The 19,670-nt window shown below is 53.4% G+C and overlaps 1 protein-coding gene across 2 annotated transcripts in view; it reads right to left on the reverse strand.

Annotated features, from left to right (window-relative positions):
- Positions 1 to 19,610, reverse strand: part of Cntfr (ciliary neurotrophic factor receptor) — a 38,146-nt gene extending 18,536 nt beyond the window's left edge. Inside the window, exons 1-2 of one of the 2 annotated variants that reach the window (XM_026387942.2) lie at positions 19,439 to 19,610; positions 11,172 to 11,283 (exon numbers count right to left, since the gene is read on the reverse strand). The gene's annotated coding sequence lies outside the window, so the exon portion shown is untranslated. Of the gene's footprint in view, positions 1 to 7,334; positions 7,477 to 11,171; positions 11,284 to 19,438 lie in introns of those variants that run through there. The other variant, XM_026387943.2, reaches the window with a different exon arrangement.
- Positions 19,611 to 19,670: the final 60 nt, after the last annotated feature.

A 19,670-nucleotide genomic window follows, 5' to 3' on the forward strand; every position in this document is an offset into this window, starting at 1 on the left:
ACCCAGGTCATCCTTTACTCCAGTCATGTACCCTCATGAGCCTGAGAATCCTAGCCCAGTGGATGAGCATCAGTGTCTATATACATCCATGTGGATATAAAAAGTACACTCAGGACATGTCCCCAGAAGCCAGGGAGGATCCAGTAGCCTCTACCCAGTATCCTGCTTCTTAGGTTGAGTACAACTGCTCCCACCTCCCCTGCACACACACTCACACAAGAGGGCAGGGAAATGACTATTTCCTGCAGAACAGAACCCAACTGTGACAATCTCTCCTTCAGTTTGTCAACCATTGAGAAGCCAGAGAAAGATACTGAGGGACACTACCAACACCCAATTAGGCCACTGTCAGAAATAAAGTCAACCTCACAACAAAGTCACTGGCTAGAGACAGCCCAAACAACCAGAGAGAGCCCCAAAGAAATAGTTATACACACAGTGGGAGTTAGAAACTATTAAGGGGGACCATCAGACAAAGGCAAATAAAATCAGGTAACAGCTGATGAATGGTCTAAGAATAGCCAACAGGACCAAAGAAATGGCTAAAGAATAGCCAACATGACCAAAGGAACTGCCACAAACGCTGTGAAAGATTTAGCCAGACACAAGCAGACATACTGCCAGAGGAAGAGCAAGGAGCACAGGCAGAGAACTCATCAGCCAGAGAACTAGAGACACTGTCAGAAACAGTGCCAGGGAAACTGTCTGACACACAAGCAGAGAAACACCAGAGAAACTGATAGACACAAACAGGCGTACACCCAGACAAACAGCTAGAGGAAAAACCAGAGCCACAGCCAGATGCTCAGTCAGGAAGTATCTACACCACTAAAAACACTGCCAAAGACACCATCAGACACACAGACACCCTCCCAGGGACACAGCCAGAGACACCATTAGAGATATTGCCAGAGAAACAGTCAGACACACAGCCAGAGAAACAGACAGACATACTGCCAAATACACCCAGAGAAAGTGCCAGAGACAAAGCTAGAGACAATGCAGACATGGCTATAGTAGAAGCCAAAGGTAGGTCTCAGCCTGTAGCAGATGGAGTTGAATCTGACTCCTAGGGCCCCTTTATGGGAAATGGCTCCTCCCTGCCCAGGAAAGTCCTCTCCTCTGAACACGCTTATCCTACTGGCCATACCCTACAGGTGCTCCGACTGCCCCGCCCTGGTAGAGCTCCTTTCTCTGCCCCATGTGGCCTCAGCCACCCTTCCCACATCAGAGACTCCTGGAGCCTTAGCTACCACTTGCCCTGTCTTCTCTAGACCCTCAGCCCCTCCCCATCTTCAACTGTTCCCCAGGTCTAGGAGGTTAAGGCAAAGTTACGCGGCCGACAAACTAGCAAACAACCCAGGACTGAATCCAGAGCTGGTTCTGGAGAAACAGACACACTGAAGGTCTACCTGGCTCCCCACTTCAGCCCTTGCCAGGAGCTCTCAGACCCTCCCCCTCCACTTCCACCATCTGTCCGTGCCTCTCCCCTCACAGCCAGGAAGATCCTCCACCTCACTGCCAGGTCCACTGCCCACCCACGAGAGAGGAGCCAGGGCAGGAAGACAAGAAGGCAGAGAGGAGCAAGGTTGGATCATAGGATGAGAGTGCCAGAGAGAGAAGAGGGAGGGATGGCCTCTGCTCCCAGTTCCTTCCGGGTCCCAGTCAGGTTGGAGGGGGGAGATGGCCAGGCAAGCACACAAGCACATACCCCATGAGCGTGTGCACACACACAAATGCTCAGGCCCCCGCAGGGGGAGGGGTGGCTTCTTCATCAAAGTCGCCTCCATCAGCCCAATGAGTTACTGTAAGGGCCGGGCCCTGGGCCAACGGGGCTGCAGCCACGGGAGACGGGCGCTGCTGAGAGAGCGCTAGCACTGCAGAGAGTGGGGGTGGGGTACAGACAGACACTGCAGGGTCTGGGCACCCAGAAAAAGGAGAGACTGGGGAGGGGAAATGGAGAAGCAGGGAGAAATGCAGAGCACTGACTGGAGACTCAGCGGGGCAAGGAGACAGGGATAGAAATAGAAGGGATGCAGGGGACACAGCAGATTTTAGGGTGAGGGAGAGAGAGATCCAGAGGGCCTGGGAGCCCACCCTAGAGCATCTGAGGAAGCTCACCCAGCTCTTCTAGTGAGAAAGAAGAGGTATCCGTAGTAGTAAGAACTGGTGTGAAGTAAGAGCAAGGCTCTCCAGAGGATGGAGAGATTCCCACTGCGGATCCAGAAGCCCAGGCCCCAGGGGACAAAGGTGGACTGAAACTCTATTCCTGTCCCTGCCCCTGCTGACCCAGAAAGCCCCAAATCAGTTTCCCTTCCTCTTTCCTCAGAGTCCCAACTGAACCCACTCTCCAGGTGGGAAGGCTGAGGCTAGAAGCATCCAGAACTCACCACCACTCTGCTCTGGCTCACCTCAGGCTCTCATCCCAGGGCAAAGAGCATTTTCCCCAGGAATTTTCCAAGTCCACACCCTATGACTCTGGATAGTCTGGATGATAAATGCCAAAGAGCCCTAGACAAGGGCTCCCAGTAGGCCCCCTGAAGAGGACATCCCAAGAATGAGGAAGGAACAGAGGGCACTAGCAAGAAAGGAAACCAGGGGCAGTATGTCTGCTTGTGTCTGGCTCAGTTGGTAGAGTGAAAAAAAAAAAAAGAAAGGAAGGAAGGAAGGAAGGAAGGAAGGAAGGAAGGAAGGAAGGAAGGAGACCAGTGCCTAGCAGCACAAGGGTTCTAGCACCTCTCCTGACGCGGAACTGAAACCCCAGTGTCACTGTTACACACAGAGGTGATTCATAAGACAAATCCCAAGGCTCTAACTTCTGCCACTATCCTACTGTGACACAAAAACACCATCACACAGTGATAACACCCAGTGAAAATGATACAACAGCACTATTGACAGTAACACATAGGGATGTTGACAGTCATCTTGATGATAATGAAGCAGTGAATACAGTCACACACAATAACACCAACAGGGGAATGACACCTGTTGAGACTGATAGCCAGCCCCAGGGCAGTAACCTCAGAATCAAAGATGCAATGAGACTTACAAACACATACAGTAACACTCATGATGTCATCAACATAGTGACACAGGGATGATACCAGTCCACAGTAATCCTGACACCCGTGGAGGTTGAGTCACCATAAGTAACATTGACAGACATAGCAACAGGCTGGAGATCGGGGACTTCTACCTAGTTTTCAAGTCTGGCTTAGGATCCAGGACCCGAGACCCCTCTTATCCAGTAATGTCCCAGTTGCCCTGTGCCCTGCTTCCTCTTGCCCAACTGAAGACAGAACCTGAGGGAGGGAACAGTGAGTTTTGGAAAGTCTCTATTTATTTGTGCAGAATTACAGCCAGCAGTTTGGGTTACTGAAGACCAGTCAACCCTGAGGAATTCCTGCCACAATCAGGTCAGGGCTGAGGGGTTATGAGCACCATTGACTGGGTCTCGGCTTTAACTGCGTGTGAGTATCGATCCACAGTGGTGTGTTCTGAGCTGGAGCAGGGTGTGTGGGGAGGCTGGTATGAGAGTCAAATAGACTCCACCTGGCCTGGAATGAGCAGAGGCCTCAAGCAGTGTCCTCAAAGCAAGGTTACCAGATCTGAAAACCACCAACTCAGACTCCCCACTATGGCTGAGGATGGGGTGAGTCAGGCACATTCATCTGATGGAGGGTATCAGGCCCAGTACAGGACCAAGGTGATTCTTAACAGCTTCTAGTCCCCACTTGGCAGCCCCAGACTCAAGATCTCACGGTGTGAGTGCAGAAAGGGCACCCTTGGACCTGGGGCCTCATCTTCCCCTCTCCACAGAGTAGCTCTAGGGAGCCTACCTCTGGGAATGAGGTAAGAACATAGGACACATTGGAGACCAACTGATCCAAACACTGTAGGAACTCTGAAGGTTTTAGCTCTTCAGAGGAATTAGGTTCGAGCAAGAAAGAGAGACACATACACTTAGAGAAATAAAATGAGAAGCAGGGTAGGGGTGGAGATGGGGACAAGAACAGGATGGGTAGGGAGAAATAGCACTGGCCTGGCTGAGGGGGAGTCTGGAGAGACAGTCAGAGTGGGCAGGAAGCTCAGAGAAGGGGAGGAGGGGCCGAGGCCGGGAGGCCCCCAGATCCCACCAGGCCTAGGCAGCCTGGACAGCGTGGGCGGTGGGGGCGGGGGCAGAGGCCTGCACTGTCCAGAAGCTGGGGGGGCCAATGGGTAGACCAGGCCAAGGAGGGAGGCCTGGCCCCTGGCAGCTGGCCCAGTAGGCCCCCCACCAGGGAGCGGGTGGGCCCAGGTCAGGGGCCAGCTCCTGGGCTGGAGCTGGCTGGCCATGGGCTGGCTCCCACTCCCTGTGGTGTCTCTTCCTTCTGTTTCTCGGAGTCTCTTGTCTCTGGCTCTATCCCTTTTCCTTCCTCTCTAAATCCAGACCTGCTCCTCCTCTCAGCTCTTGGTGCCCCAAGTGGTATAGGACCCAGAAGCTATGGCTGGGTTTGGCTTCTCCTTTACTCCTCTGGGACTACCACCTCCCCACCTACTCCAGAGGCAAGTCCTAATGCTCAGGGGAAAGGACCCCATGGAAGCACAGGCCCCCTCCTACTACTCAGAAGAGGGTAGGACAAACTGCGCACCAGTGGGAGGGGGGCCAGGAGGGAGGCAGGGGGAGCAGTCCCCCAGCTCCAGCGCTGGCCGAGGTTGTGGAAAAGGAGGCGGCCCAATGTGAGTGAGTTGGGGGGGGTATCCGCACCTGCTGTTGTGACCTCCACAGCCGGAGATGGGGGCCTTGGGGGGGGGGACAAGATTCCGGATGGATTTTGGCAGCAGCCTGGACTCTGAGTGCTCAAACCCCCCACCCCCAGCCTCTTGCACCGTGGGGACCCTGAGATCAACATGTGCGTGCCCTGCTGCACGTGTGTGCGGGCGGGTTTTTTTTTTTTTTTTTGTGGTGGGGGGGTGGGCAGGGCCTTCTCATGATGGGCTTGGCTGGGCAGCTCGGGAGGTGTCCTGGGAAGATGGGAATCTGTCCCACCAGCCTGTGTCCACATGAAAAGGCCCAGTTGGGGCCCTGCAAGCTGTGGTAATCCATACACATAATGTGCTTAAGCACCACTCTAGATGCAGAAGACCCAGATTACCTCCCTCAGAAGTCATCTGGTCCAGACCCCGACCTCTTGAATAGGGACGTTGGAAGGGGCACATTCATATCCTCCCTTTGGGCACATGGGCTCTGAGCAGCTTCATAGAACTCGAGGCCTAAATGTCAAATCCTCTATCGTCCAACACTAGTTCAGAGTCTCTTCTGGCTTCCAGAATAATCAGGAGGATCCTTCCACCCAGGAAGGACCTCACACCAGTCAGGTTAAGTGATCCTCTTGTAGGGACAGAATGCTACATCAGGAAATTAGCTGGAAGGACTCCATGAAGGGTGGGGATGGACAGGGAAACAGTATTGAGTGAGACTTCCCTTAGCTGGTAGGGGCACAAGAAAGGGTCCACAGCAGGTAGGGGGTGGTCAAGAGGTGGGCTCCATGAAGACATGGTCCTTCATGGAGACAGAAAAATGGACAACATGGCTTTCCAGATTTGGAGTGTGGTTCAAAGATTCAATTTGTCTCAGCATCTCCTACCATACCACACCCTGGCTCCATCACTGCTGTGGTACCAATATACCCTTGAAAATATACACAGAAGCCCATGCATGCAAGCCTGTACACACACACTCACACACACACCCCACCAAGGGATGGGGCAGTAATGCAAGCGAAGCATGGGTTTGTAACACTAAGAACTGAAGATGGTCTTTCTGACAGAGCAGGAGTTGAGTGGGGGTTGGGGGAGACAGAAGATTGGACTGTCTTTTTATGGAACAGTGATCTGTTCTTTCTGCCCCCCTAACATGCATGTGTACTGTGCATGCTCCTTCTGAGAAACCTTCTGGTCTGCTGGGCAAGAGCAAGCCATCCTTCCTCCCCCTTTCTCCCCTCCTTCACAGTGGGGAAGCCAGAGCAATCTGTTCCTGATGGGTAAACACAGGCATGAGTATGCGCACACACATGCTCACACACACACACACACACACACACACACACACCAGCAATTCAGGGTCACACAGAACCCAGTGCTTACTTTACCCCAAGAGCACACATTTGGGCTCTTACTGCCACTCTGGGGCAGAGTGCCCCAGAGCCTCCCCCCCACACACACACACTCACACACTTCCACAAACACACAGCCAGAGCTTTACAGACACACCCAGGAAGTCTCTCACAGACACTGGCATTCAGAGTCTACCATAATGGCCACACATCATGGCCTCCCACACGGACACCCACTGCCATAGCCTCATGCACGCTGGTGTGCATACACACGCACATACAGTCAGTCACACATACACGCACAGACTCCCTCACACAAAACAGTCATGGTCTCACATATGGATACCATCACACACTCAGAATAGTCGACCTTCCACATAGTCTCCACTGTGCACCTCCAGAAACTCAGAGTCCCCCAGTCACCCTCAGCCTCGCAGCCCACACCCACAACGGTAAATAACACAGATACACACTCAACAGTCACACCATACTGGGACCTCAGGTTGCTTAGCTGTGCTTACGGAGAGAAATAAAGTCCAGGGTAGTCTAAGGCAGGAATGGAAAAGAAAGGGAAAACTTTGTTGGTCCTTAAAAGGCAAAGAAATAGATAATTATTCCCCTGGCAGCTCCTTCCACCCCTAACCCTGCTTTCAACAGCATTAGGGAAAGAAGGGAGATCCAGGCCAGACTGGAGGGGTAAGGAAACCCCTGTTTGAGAGAGATGGAAGCACTGGTAGAGGCAGGAGCCAGAAAACCCCAGAATCAGCCCACTCCCCAGGCCCTTGCTGCCTCCTCCACCTTTCCCCTCTTCAAGATGAGAACAGCAGCAGCTCTCAGTCTCTCTTATCTGCTGTGTGATCCCAGACTTCTCTGTTACCTCTCTGTGCCTGTACTGTCTCTAGGGTACCCAGATGTCACCCCTCATTGCAGAAGGGGCAGAGAAGGAGTAGGAGATGAGGTCCTGAACTCAACGACTCCTGGCTCCACCAAAACCCTGTCATCACTCTTAGGCCCAAAGAGAGATGGGGAGAGGTGCCCAGAAGTAGGCAGAATGGGCTCTTTCCTAACTAATCACTGAGGACATGAGTCCCAAAGCCTCCTTGGATCCTGTAGCCCAAACCCCCACCACAGGAGCCGATGCTGAGTCGCTGTCCAGGCAGAATGGAATCCAGGCTTGGTTGGCCAGTCCCCAACTCTGGAACAATTGGCAGTGTTGTTGACATCCTTACCACTTACCACTCCAGGTGTAGCTGGGGCCCTGACGCCCCCATCCTAAAAGGAGCCTGATAGGGCTCCATGGAAGCCAGGCACAGCAACAGGACCTAAGGAAATCAGGCAGGGGAAATCCCATAAAGCCAGGTGATAGGGATTTGTGGAAAGCAAGCAGCAGGGACAAAAGAAACCAGGCAGCAGGGGGTAAGGAAACCAGGTAACGGCCCAAAAGAAGACAGGCTGTGGGGTCCAAATGAAACCAGGCAGTAGGGACTAAAGTTAGCTAGGAGGTGTAGACAAATGAAGCCAGGCTTTGGGGATCAAATGAAACTAGGCAAGAGGCCCACAGGATGTAAGAAAAGAAAGATATCAGGAGCTCATCCCTTGTCTAGATGTCACCCCCACACCCTGGGCCTCTCTCTCAGTAGCCCCCCTCCCACCCAGGCAATGGTCCCCTCCCCCAGGCTGCTGGACACAGCCAGAGCCCCCTCCCCTCTCAGAGGCCTGGTCCAACTGCAGCCAATGGGCCCCGGCCCCATCCCTGGGACCTCAGGAAGTCCCAGTCCCTCCCACCGGCTGCAGAGGCAGGGGGGCTGGGGGGAGAGAAAGAGAAGAGAAGAGAGACAGCTTGGCAGGGGGAGCGCGCCGAGCAGCCGCGGGGGGCGGGGGCCGAGAAAGGAGCGGGAAGCGCCGAGGCGGGCTGGCGGGCTGGCGCGGGCGGGGGCGTCTCGGCAGCGGCGGCGGGGGTGACAAGTCCTCCGGCCCCGCGGCCGTGCGGCCACTGACCTGGGTCCCCGCGCAGGCGCCCGTCGATGCCTCCGGCGCTCCGTGGGTCCGCTCGGCCGCCCGCGGGCATCGGGTCCCCGGGGCTCAGGGCTGGGGCCCCGGCAGCCCGGGCCAGCCCGGGAGGCAACAGCAGGCTCCCCGCCCCGGGAGCGCCCCGGCGGGCCGGCAGGCAGGCGAGGGGCCGACCGGCCAGGCCGGGAGCTACGCGGGCGAGCCGCGAGCGAGCGGGCCGGGAGGAGGGGAAGAAGGAGCGCGCCGCGAGCAAGCGAGCGAGCGAGCGAGCTAGCGGAGGGAGCGAGTGAGGGACGGCATGCAGTGAGGTCATCCTTTGAATCTAATTGTCTGAGTCAGGAGGAGATGTGGCACTTGATGCTGGGGGAGGGGAGGGGAAGGGACCCTCGGCTCCCGCCCGGGCTCCTCCTCACACCCAGGTTTGGCCGGGCCTTCCTTGCCCCCGCCCAGGACGATGTGTCTCCGGCCAACCCAGCCTGCCCGTCTCAGGGCTGACCTCTGCTGCCTGGGGTATCAGCAAGCAGCGAGATGCAGAAGCCAGTCCTGGCCCTCGGCCTCCTTCCTATCTTCTTGGGAGTGATGGAGACACCCTGCCCTGGGCCCAGGTCACCTTCCCACATTTTTTTTAGGGTATGGAAAGCTCCCAACGCACCCGCAGGTCATATTTCTGCCCTCTGAGGAGAAAGGGGGAACTTCAGTCAGCCTTTCAAGATACCTTTGTGCACTTTAAGAAGATGGGGCCCCATACAAGTTACTTCCTGCACTGGGAGTTTAGTGGAATCTGGATATGGAACCCCAGCTCACCCTCTTGCCCTCTGAGAATGATAGTGCACATTCCACCAAGTCCTCCAGTTATTTTCTGTACCTGGGAAGAGATGAAGACCACCGCCCCCCCCCCCAATTAACCCAGGATCTCCCTATTCTTGCTTGCTTAAGCTCAAGCCCCCATTCAGGAGAGAGAGGAGCAGGGCCAGATTCCTAAGGTCTGCAGGAGCTGCCCAAGGAATGGTGGGGGGCCAGTCAGCAGCTGGGCCCTGGGCCTGTCAGCATACACACCCGTACATTTATACATACACTCACACATGTGCATGCACACACACGTGCACATATAAAGGGTGGGGGTCACAGGCAGCTGGGGATGCTCACACTATGGGCCGCATACCCCTCCCCTTGTCCCCATGGGGGAGGGGTGATAAATATTTAAGGGGCTTTTAGCTCAGAAGGGGCTGAAGCTGGGGGAGGGAGGGGGATCCACACTGCCTGATTAATGGGGTTACGGGCTTGGATCAATCCATCCGCCCGCCACTCCCTCCTCCCTCCTCCCTCCCTCCGCCTAATGCGCTTTATCAGGAGACGCTTTTCTGACTTGGCAGCATCGGGCGTTTTAAATAGACCCATTTAGAGCTGGGGTTGGGGGGGAGAAGGAGGGGGTGGAGAGAGACAGAGATTGAGACAGGCTGGGAGACAGAGACGACCAGGGGAGAGAGATGCCGTACAAGAGAGAGACTGGGAGAGGAGAGACAGAGGAGATGCACAGAACTGAGAAGAGAGACTAAGGGTGAGATTCTTATGGAGGCTGAGATGGAGAAAGAGATGATGGGAGGCCAAAGGGAAGGTGGAGGGCTGTACAGCAGAAACAAACACAGAAAGAGAGAAGGAGAGAGGAGGCACCAGCAGCAGGAAGAAATCCAGAGAGAAGCTCTCTCTGCAAGGGCTAAGTGCTAGCCTGGGAGACAGCAGATATCTTTTATTTCCAAAAACAGTTTTTCATCCACTTTGTTAAATTAAAAAGCTGTTTTTAAAGTGATGCTGGAGGTGCTGCTGGAGGAGGGTGGCTAGAACTGCCAAGTCCTCCCTCCCGGGCCTCTTCCTCGGCCCCCACAGAAGCTGCCTCAGCCTGAGCCCCTGGGGTGTCTCCAGCTCCCCTGCTCTCCACAATCCTGTAAGATCCCCAGGGACAGGGTCAGGGCATCTGAGCTACTGTTCACTGGCAGGAAGTCCTTCCTGCTGTCTGGCCTCAGTCCCTCTTGCTGCAGAGAGCATATTCTCTCCCCTGAGCATTAGCCCTCTCTTCTCGAACCCCTTTTCCTGTCTCCTTAAGGTAGTCCCAATTTAGGGGAGGATCACATGCACTCGAGGCTCAGTAGCCCACTTTCCTAACAAGCCATCAAACTCCTACCAGGTGTGCTCCCCGAAAATATTACCTATCATTCTGTAAATCCATTTCCTAGTCCATAATTCACCCCATGTCCTTGAGTCACTAGGTGGAAAGATTAACTCTATGCCCCTGTAGAGGAATCTCCTCTTCCCTCTTCTCATGGGCCCTGGTTCCATCTAAGTTCCTTTTAAGGCCATGTGTCAGCCTGGGGTACCCCACTCCACTCTCCATAACACCCCACTCTTAGTTCTGAAGGGTTACAGCCCCCCACCCCCAGGCCGGGAAAATGGCCAGTCTGTTTGGGAGCTGAGATGAAAAGCCCAGCCGGCCTTTGTGGGCCTCTGGCGGGTTTTGGACAATAGGCCCTTCCGTTCCGCTCCACTGCCTCAATTCCTTGGATGCCCCCACCCCCGGGCTGCCAATCCAGGGGCCTTGCCTAAACTGAATGAGAGGCAGGGAGAGTCAGACTCAGCCCCACAGCTGGCCCCAAAAGATTCTGGACCTTCCGACCTGCCATTCTATCTCCTCCAAGCCCAGCTGCTCCCTAATCAAGCCAGAGAGATGTTTTGGGGCAGAGAGGGAAACTGAAGACACTGAAACAGAAACATATTCCCACATCTGGGATTCAACCCCTCTCAGAGTACAACTCAATTTCCTGACCTGGTTTTGCTCTTGCCTGTGTGACCATGGATAAATCTCTTCCCTTCTCTGGGCCTATCATGGGGGCAAGAAAAGCCCCAAGACAGGATGATCCCCAAACTTCAGGAGGCAGAAGGATAGGGGAACAGAAGGAAAGGGTCCTTCTGTTCTTCAGGTCCTTCACCCCTGTCCTCTAGACCTACACCCTCAATGCACCTGGTGATGCCCTGAGATGGATCTGCCCTGCCTGGGCCCGCGGCACCTACCTCTTCACCACCAGCCACACTCCAAGCACATCAATGTCCTTTTCTTCCTCCAGACCACTCTTCCCAGGACTTCCAAAACCAAGGGGGTGGGATGATGTGACAAGTCTGGATTCTAGAAGGGCAAAGGGCACAAATCAGAGGTCACAGAGGAGTCACAGGTCTTAGTTCAACTCAAGAGCTCATTCCATACTCACAACCACACTGTGAGAAGGGGAGACCAAGGCGAGCAGCAGACAAATGTCTGAAAGAGGAAAAGTTAGGGTAGTATGGACTCACATCAGCACCACTTGCTGAATTCAGTTCTGAACCACAGGAACCAAGGGAGGTCAGAAGACAGTGGCCTGACGCTACTCGCAGATACACACCCCCAGAAAATCCAGAATCCCCACACAGTTTGCAGACACAGTCTCCACATCACACACATTCTCACATGCACACTCACACAGACAAAGGTCACCGGTATAGCATCAACACCCACTGTCATAACAACCTCTTCTTTATCACCACTCGTTTATTGAACATCTGTTATGTGCCAGGAACTATATTAGGCACTTTATATACATCATCTCATTTAAGTCCTCATGACTTCTCCACAAGGTAAGTTCTATTATTCTTCCCATTTGACGGCTAAGAAAACAGAGAGGTTAAGTAATTGCCCAAGACCACAGAGTTGATCAGTTCTATAGCCTAGATTTGAGTCCAGATCTAACTCCAAAGCCTTTCTGTTATACCAATTTGCCTCTGGAGCTCTCTCACCCACTTGCACAGTGCCTTCCCCAATAATAATAACAACAGGTAAAAGCTAGGCATGGTGGCACACACTTGTAATGCCAGTTACTCAGGTGGCTGAGGCAGGAGGATCACAAGTTCCAGGTCAGCCTGGACCACTCAGTAAGACTCTGTCTCACAATAAAAAGGGATGGGGATACAGCTCATTGTTAGAACGCCCCTGGGTTCAGTCCCTCATACCCCACACACAATAACAACAAAAAGGGGTAGAAATTTTGTTATTTATTTTTGGCAGTACTAGGGACTGAACCCAGGGCCTCACATTTGGGCAAGTGCTCTACCAACTGAGCTACATCCAACTGAGCAGGTCCTTGATTAGCCAGGCATTATGATAAGCCCTAACTTACAGTTTTGTACTGAATCATTAAAACAAACTTTGGAGGTAAGCCCGTTTCCGTTTTTCAGATGAGGAAACAGGTTCAGAGAACAAAAGCAGCTAGCCTGAAGTCACACTACGGTAGCTTGTAAGGGAGCTGATGATGAACTCGGGTACCTTGAAAGTCACTGATGTTTTTCTATGGATTCCAGCCACTCAACAGACCCCTTACCTTCTACAAGATTCCAGACAATCCTCAGAGTCCAAAAGGTCCCAGATGAATCTGTCAAAGGTATGATTAGGTGCCTAAACACATAACCACGAGAAAGGGACTCCATGTCATCTAATCCAGCACACAGATGCAGACTCCACTGACCAGGGAGAGAGAACCAGAAACTCAAACAAGGTGTTAGAGACAGGCTGGCTGATGATGGACACAAAACACACAAGACACAGGCTTAACGTGAGGGATGCAGAAAGGAAGACAGAGACAAAGCCAAACAACGACAGATAGTTGGAAACAACAGAATAGAAGAAGGTACAGGCTGCAATGAGAACACAGTCCACTGATCCGCAGAGAAACACCTATAGACCCATCTGACCTTCACGAGAAAAAAACTGTAAAAGCAAGCAAAGCTCCAGCTGTGTGTGGCAGGTATGTGTGTGCATGTTGGGAGAAGCATGCAGAGTCTTATCACTACCCACATTACACCAGCTGCTTCCAGCAATTTCATCTGATTAATAATAAATGCCCCGTAATTACAGCCGCTCCCCTAGCCCTTCTTCCTGTTTTTTGTCAGCTGCTGCCAGGCCAGCCCCCCGCAGACCCCATGGCCCACTCCATCCTCACCTGCTGCTTTCTAGTAGGCTGAGAGAACCTGAGCCTACAGAAGAGACCAGACTCCCAATCTGGGGGAATACCCATCTCTCTATCTTAGATTAATGCCCTTTGGCTCCAAGCAAAAAAGTTATCTCACGTAGGTCTCATTAAGAACCCTCTCCCACTACCTGTACATAACCTGTGACCTCTAATATGGCCTAGGGGGCCGGGTCTGAGATGCAGGGATGAACTCCTTATCATTTGCTGGCTGAAGGAAGTCTCCATCCACAAACCAACTAGCCTTGGAATCCTCTGAGCTGGGCACAGGAAGGGACCCTCACCCCATCCCTCCAACCCCAGACAGCTACTATCTCCACCCACTTATGTACCCTCTAGCTCTGGACACCCAGTGGCTCCGCCTCCCCATTCCTGAGCCCCCCTCCCAGGTCCACCTCCTTCCAGGCCTCCCACCCTAGAGCTCCAAGGCAGCTCTATCAGAATCAGCTGCGGGTTTGTGCTGATCTGTTTCTAATCGCTGGGGCCTGGTTCACGCTTGCCCCCCCCCCAATATTGATTCCATTATTTGGAGAGTCATTGACGTCAGGGGCCTGGATGTGTTCCAAAACCACCCTCTTTCCAGGCCTGGGCCAGGGCCCAGCCCCCAACCCCCACCCCACGTTGAGATTTCACGGAGGGGCCCAGAAAGGTCAGCTCATGAGCCAAGGTCACATGGCATCAGCTCCCAGACTCTGGGCTCCTCTTGCCTTTTAGGGACCACTGTGTAGTCCCTTCTCCTGGGACAATGGACTATACAAAGGCCTGGGAGTCAAAAGTGAGGTAGAGATATACAAAAGGGGTCTGAAGACCTTCATTGGAACTTAGGCTCGCAGGAAGGGCTCTGAGGAAGTAGGCATGGGGTAGTGGCTTAGGAAAGGGTACTTGGGATAGAGTTTGTTTTCTTTGCCACACACTTATTTAGAACATCCTGAGGCTAGACTTGAAAGGGTTCTTACTGACTACTTGATTTTTATGTCTGGTATTGGCTATATCTCTAGACTCTCTAAGAAGGAAATTCTCTGCCATATAAAACAATGGATAACCCTGAATGTTGCCATAATTTCACTCACTGGCACTGCTGATCTTATAAATCTTTGCTCTGTATAAAACAAAGGCTCTGTCTCCTGTGCATCTCCCACCTGTGCTTGTCTCGGCTTCCCCATCCTCACATTCTCAGCCTCTGGCTCTGAGTGAGTGCTGTGAGCCTCTCTCTGCCTCTGTCCCACCAAGATGCAGCCACTACTACACTGGCCCACACCAGCAACTCTTCTGCTCGGGTAGGACGAAGTATTTTCAGGATATGAACCCTTCCACATTAATAACCAATGTGGAAAATCCATGCTGCCCGCTGCAGCTACACGGCCTCAGGACTCGGCCTTGGAGGTCCAGAGATACGATCCATTCCCTCGGCTACACTCCAAGAAACCCAGACCTAAAGAGAGTGAGAGTCACACTCACAACCACAGGAGAATAAAGATTTTCCCACCATCCTGTGAAGCTGGGGAGAGGGCAGAGTGACCTCCAACTTCTGCCACAGAATCAGAGTTATTGCCCTGCCCACTTTCCCTTACCAAGCCTTTGCATTCCTTCCCTGAGTGAAGGGAAGTTCTTCCTACAGTCTAGCCTGCAAACCAGTCAGGGTTCCTTTGAGCCCCAAAGGGGTGTACAACAGGGTGTCTTAGGTCTCAAGTCACAAACCCCAGACCCCCTGGGTCTCAATTTGTGTTCATTTCTCCACCTTTATGGAGAACCTACTCCCTGCCAAGCACTGTGCAGGCAGCCAGTGACAGTCCTGGCCACAAGGAGAACAGGGTCTGATGGAAGAGGAAAAGATGGACATTGCTCACTTAAATCTGCCCTGCTACTGCATACCAGGTCTGTTTCAGGTGCAGGGTACAGTGGTGAACAACGCAGACCCAGTACCTGGGTCCCACCAAACTCACAGGTAACTACTATGCTACACTGTGGAGTGTTGGGCTGGGAAAGAATAGGTAGAGTACGGTGGGGCACACTGACTGCTGTGGGTCTGCAGAAATCTGTCCTCTTGCAGTACTGAGGACTCTTCAATTTATTCCTAAACTCCAGACAGGCCCTTACACGGACCAGAAGTCACCACCATGGTCTACCTTCAGGTTGTCCTACTGTAGCACTAGCCCTGGCTTCTGGGAGCAAGGTCTGTCCTTCCCCACATCTATTCTAGCTCCTCTTTCCACCCCTTGGCCCCTGAGCTCCTGGGTTTGGTGACCCCCCAATCCAGCACAGCTCTGCTTTGGGGGCTTCCTTTGCCCTCTGCAGAGGTAAAGGGGAATGATGACCGCAGGCTCTCTACCCACAGGGACCACTTGCCTCCCCAGCCCCTCCCCACAGGAAGCTGGAGCCCTTGTGGGTGTGGTCACCCAGGGCCACAGGAGTTTACACAGCTGAGTTCTCCCCACTCCCCACCCCCATGGTGGGCTTGGAGGAGGGGTCAGCTCTCCCTTCTCAGCCTTCTTACTCTCTGGGACCCCCCCCAACCAGGCACACATGGTCCCCCCCAACCCATCTGCATTTCAAAGAAAATCCACTCCATATGTTTCCGATTCATTTACACTTCAACTCGCCATGGGGGGGCAGAGAGCAGGACGCCTTGCCTCCAAGCCCCCCACCCCCATAGGGGGACTGGAGAGCATGTGTCCCCTTCAGGGACATGGAGCAGTTAAAGCTCAGCCATTTCAGCCTGGGGTGGGGGTGGGGGCTGCAGGCCAGCACTCTCTAGTGTGAGCCCCCATGAGAGGATAGTCTGCCTCAGTCGGCCCCACCTACTGGTCTCCATAGCTGGAGGGCAAGTGGAGTCCAGGGTTATGTCTCTAAGATAGGTGAAGTTCCAGGACTTGTTGCAGCCTAGCCCCCACTCCCCAGGGCTACTGCTTTTCTGAGGAGTAGAGTAGGGATCTATGGGCAAGTCCTGGAGCCAGCATAACAACTCAACAGACATTCCAAGAAACACTGAGACATAGCATACTATGGCCCCTACTCCTCTCCAGCCTGGGCAGAGAAGGAAGAAAAGGTGCATTCCATTCCAGTCTCCTCCTCCAGCTTTCTTCTCATCACAGGTTTTGGGACTACCAGTTCTTTTAGAATCACAAATTCAGCACCCTGGAACAGTCCCTGGAGCCAGAGGCAAACTTCAATCTTCACACCCCTCCCATCCCATGGATGACCGGGATGGGGTGGGGAAGATATGAATCTGATTTCCCCACACCTAGCTCTTTCTACCACAGAAGGGGTATGTGCATGGCACGTGGAGGGCTCTAAGGGTTCATGTTACCTCTGAACCACCAAACCACTTGGAGTTTCTGCCAAGAACCTAGTCTCCTTGTAGAAGGCAAAGCAGAGAGGTTCAACTGGATCTGTTTCCCATTATTACCCCCTCCATCGGCCCACAACCCAAGTGAGGGAGGTAATCAAATGTACATCCCATCTCCTCCCCATCTTTGGAGGAGGTTGGTCTTGGAGCAGACTCTTTTGTTCACCTCAATTGTCCCAATACCACCACAAACGGAAAGAAAGCATGGGCATGCTTTATTGAGTCCTAAGCTCCACTGGGATTGTGAACACCACAATCTTAGTGTGGGTCTGAATGTGAGAGCTCCTGGGCAGAAGTGGAGTTTAGTGTAAGTGCCAGGGTTTAATGTCAGTCTGAATGTGAACTCCCAAATGGAAGTATGAGTTTGAGTGTGAACCCAGGTTCTAGGTATGTCCGACTATAAGCTCCAGTGAGTCAGAATGTGAATTTCAGGATTGAAATGTACTAACTTTGAGTCCCAGGATTCCCAAACAAGTCAGTGTAAGTCTGAGCCCTTAGTCTTAAGAGCCTTTCAAGTATGAGCTAAGTGTCCCATATGAGTCCAAATGAGTACTACACTTCCTTTTTGAGACTGAGTCTGAGCTCCTCCATGCCAATGTGAGACTGACTGTGAACATCAGGAGCCCAGTATAAGCTTAAGTGATTCCAGGATGGAAGTGAGAATCTTGAGTGTACACATTAAGAGTTCTAGCGTGAGCTCCAGGATCCTAATGGGAATTTGAATGTGAGTCACAGGATCTCATATGAGTCTGAGGGAGTCACCCAGATCCTGGTATGAGTCTAAGTGTGAGCTACAGGTTACCCATGTAAGTCTGACCCCCAGCCTTCCCATGTGAATCTAAGTGTGAACCCAAAGGTCCTAATATGAACCTGAGTGAGGTATAGGGTCCCTACAAAGTCTCAATCTGAACCCTAGCATGGAGATATGAGGGTGAATGCCAAGATGAAACTGTGACTCTGACTAGGAAATGCAGTGTCCTATATTAGTCCTTGAATTCAAATGTGAGCCCTAGGTTCCCTATGTGAGTCTGAGTGTGAGCTCTAGTCTCAGTGTGACTCTGAGTTACAGCATTTAAGTGTGGATTTAAAGAAGCTTCCAAGTTTTAGTGTGAGTCTGAGTGTGAGTCCTAGAACCCCAGTAAGCTTCTAAGCATTAGCTCTAGGTTTCAATGTAAATCTATGAGCTAAAGAATAGAAATGTCTGGGTAAGTGTGAGCATACAGTCCCACTGTGAGTCCAAGTATGAGAACAGAGGACCAAGGAGTGTAAACCCCAGGACTAAAGTATGTATTTGGATATGAGCCCCAGAATATAAGTGTGAATCTGAGTGTGAGTCTCAATGTCCTGGTGTAATTCTGAATGTAAGGCCACATGGTGTGAACGTAAAACCCAAGACCCAGAATGAGTTTATTTTCCAGTGTGAATCTGAGTGTGAGTTCCAGAGCCAAAGGGTTTCAAGTGTGAACTTGAAACTTCTAGTGTTTGTGTAGGCTCAGGGTCCCACTTGGAGTATCAGTATCAGAGAATGAACCTTTAGCTCCATCTCACCAATCCTGCCCGGAGCCCCAGGAACAGACAGGATTTGTGAAGGGTCGTGAGACTGGAGGCAGAGGCATAGTTTGAGACAGTGCCCTCCACCTAAGTCCTGGCCAGCCCTACATCCCTATGAATATTTAATTGTTCAAGCCCCATCCCGACGCATGCAACAGCATGCCATCACACCCAGTGTTTCGGAACCCCTGAATGTACAGTAATTACGGATGCACAAACATACCCAGCATTTCAGACTCCCACCACCTTAGCTATTAGCCACATAAACACCCCCAGTAACACAGATACAAATATATCCTGTATCAAAGGCAAAACAACTAGTGTTACAGACACACTCCTACAGCCGCATGCAGACACACACCCAGTGTTGCAGACAAGCTGCCAGCCATACAGACAATTCTCAAAGAGAGAGACTAGACGGAAAGAGAAAGAAAATCCTGAATTTTCAACAAGGCGTGAAATAGTCCTGCCCGCCTGAAGCTACTGGAGGGGGGAGGGGTCCAGAGAGCGAGCGAACAAGCTGAAGGAGCTAGACGCTGGAGCAGAGGCTCGGGAGAGGAGCGAAGCCGAGAGGAGAGCAGAGGAGAGGAGCTGAGAAGGAGAGCTGTCCGTCTGGTGACCTCCCCGCGGCCCAGCCCCCCACGCACGGGGAGATATGCTACTCTGAGCAACATAGGGACACCCGGGTAGGCTCACATAGAGCCGCACAGGAGGAGGCACACGGGCAGACTCACAAAGAGGCACTTGGGGACACATCACTGGCGGACTCACACAAACCAGAGGACTTACAAAGAGACACACTGGGGTAGTCTCACAGCATGTAGATACATCCAGGCGGACTCAGGAGAAAACCACAGGCAGTCCCTCTCTCTATGCCCCCCTCTCTTTCACACACATACACACACGCACACGCGTATTCACAGGGACACACAAGCACGGGCAGACGCGCAGCCGTCCGTTCACACACTCAGGCGCTTTGAAGTCCAGGGTTTTGCCCGAGAAAGTAGCCGCCTTTGGGTGTGCGGGGGCCACTGCTGCCCCCACCCCCAAACCCTGGAATTTTCCCAGACCCAGAGCGTGAGACTGAGGGGTAGGAAGAACAGGGACACTAGGAAAAACCGCCCTGACCATCTCGCTCCAGTCGATTGTCCAGCCTCAAGACCACCACGCCCAACCCCTGGCGCGCCGGGACTTGGGGGCCGCTTCTCCTGCGCCCCCGCCCTCGAGTTTGCGGGCAAAGTTTCTCGTGAACTTTCCTGCCTCCCCCTGCAGCGGGCCCACGCGTGTCCCCTCACTCTTCCCGCGCGCACCCGGGCCACTGGTCCGCTGGTCTTCCCGCCTGAGGGTTCGAGGGTTCAGCTTCGCGCTGACCGCCGCGGGGTACTCACCGCGCCCTGGGGCCACCGGGGCTCCGCGCCGCGCCCTTCGACCGCCCCCGGCAGGGAGCAAGGCAAGGAGCGCGAAGCTAGCACCGCTGCCGGATCCCACCGCCGAACCCCGCGCCGCGCCGGCTGGAGCCGCCGCCTCCGCTGCCGCCGCCGCCGCCCGCTCTGCACCGGCTCCTCGGCGCTCCGCGGCTTTAACCCCCCCATCCTCCTCCCTCCCTCGCGCGCTCCCTCC

This window comes from Urocitellus parryii, chromosome 4 (genome assembly GCF_045843805.1).
Source record: "Urocitellus parryii isolate mUroPar1 chromosome 4, mUroPar1.hap1, whole genome shotgun sequence".
Classification (NCBI taxonomy): Eukaryota; Metazoa; Chordata; class Mammalia; order Rodentia; family Sciuridae; genus Urocitellus; species Urocitellus parryii.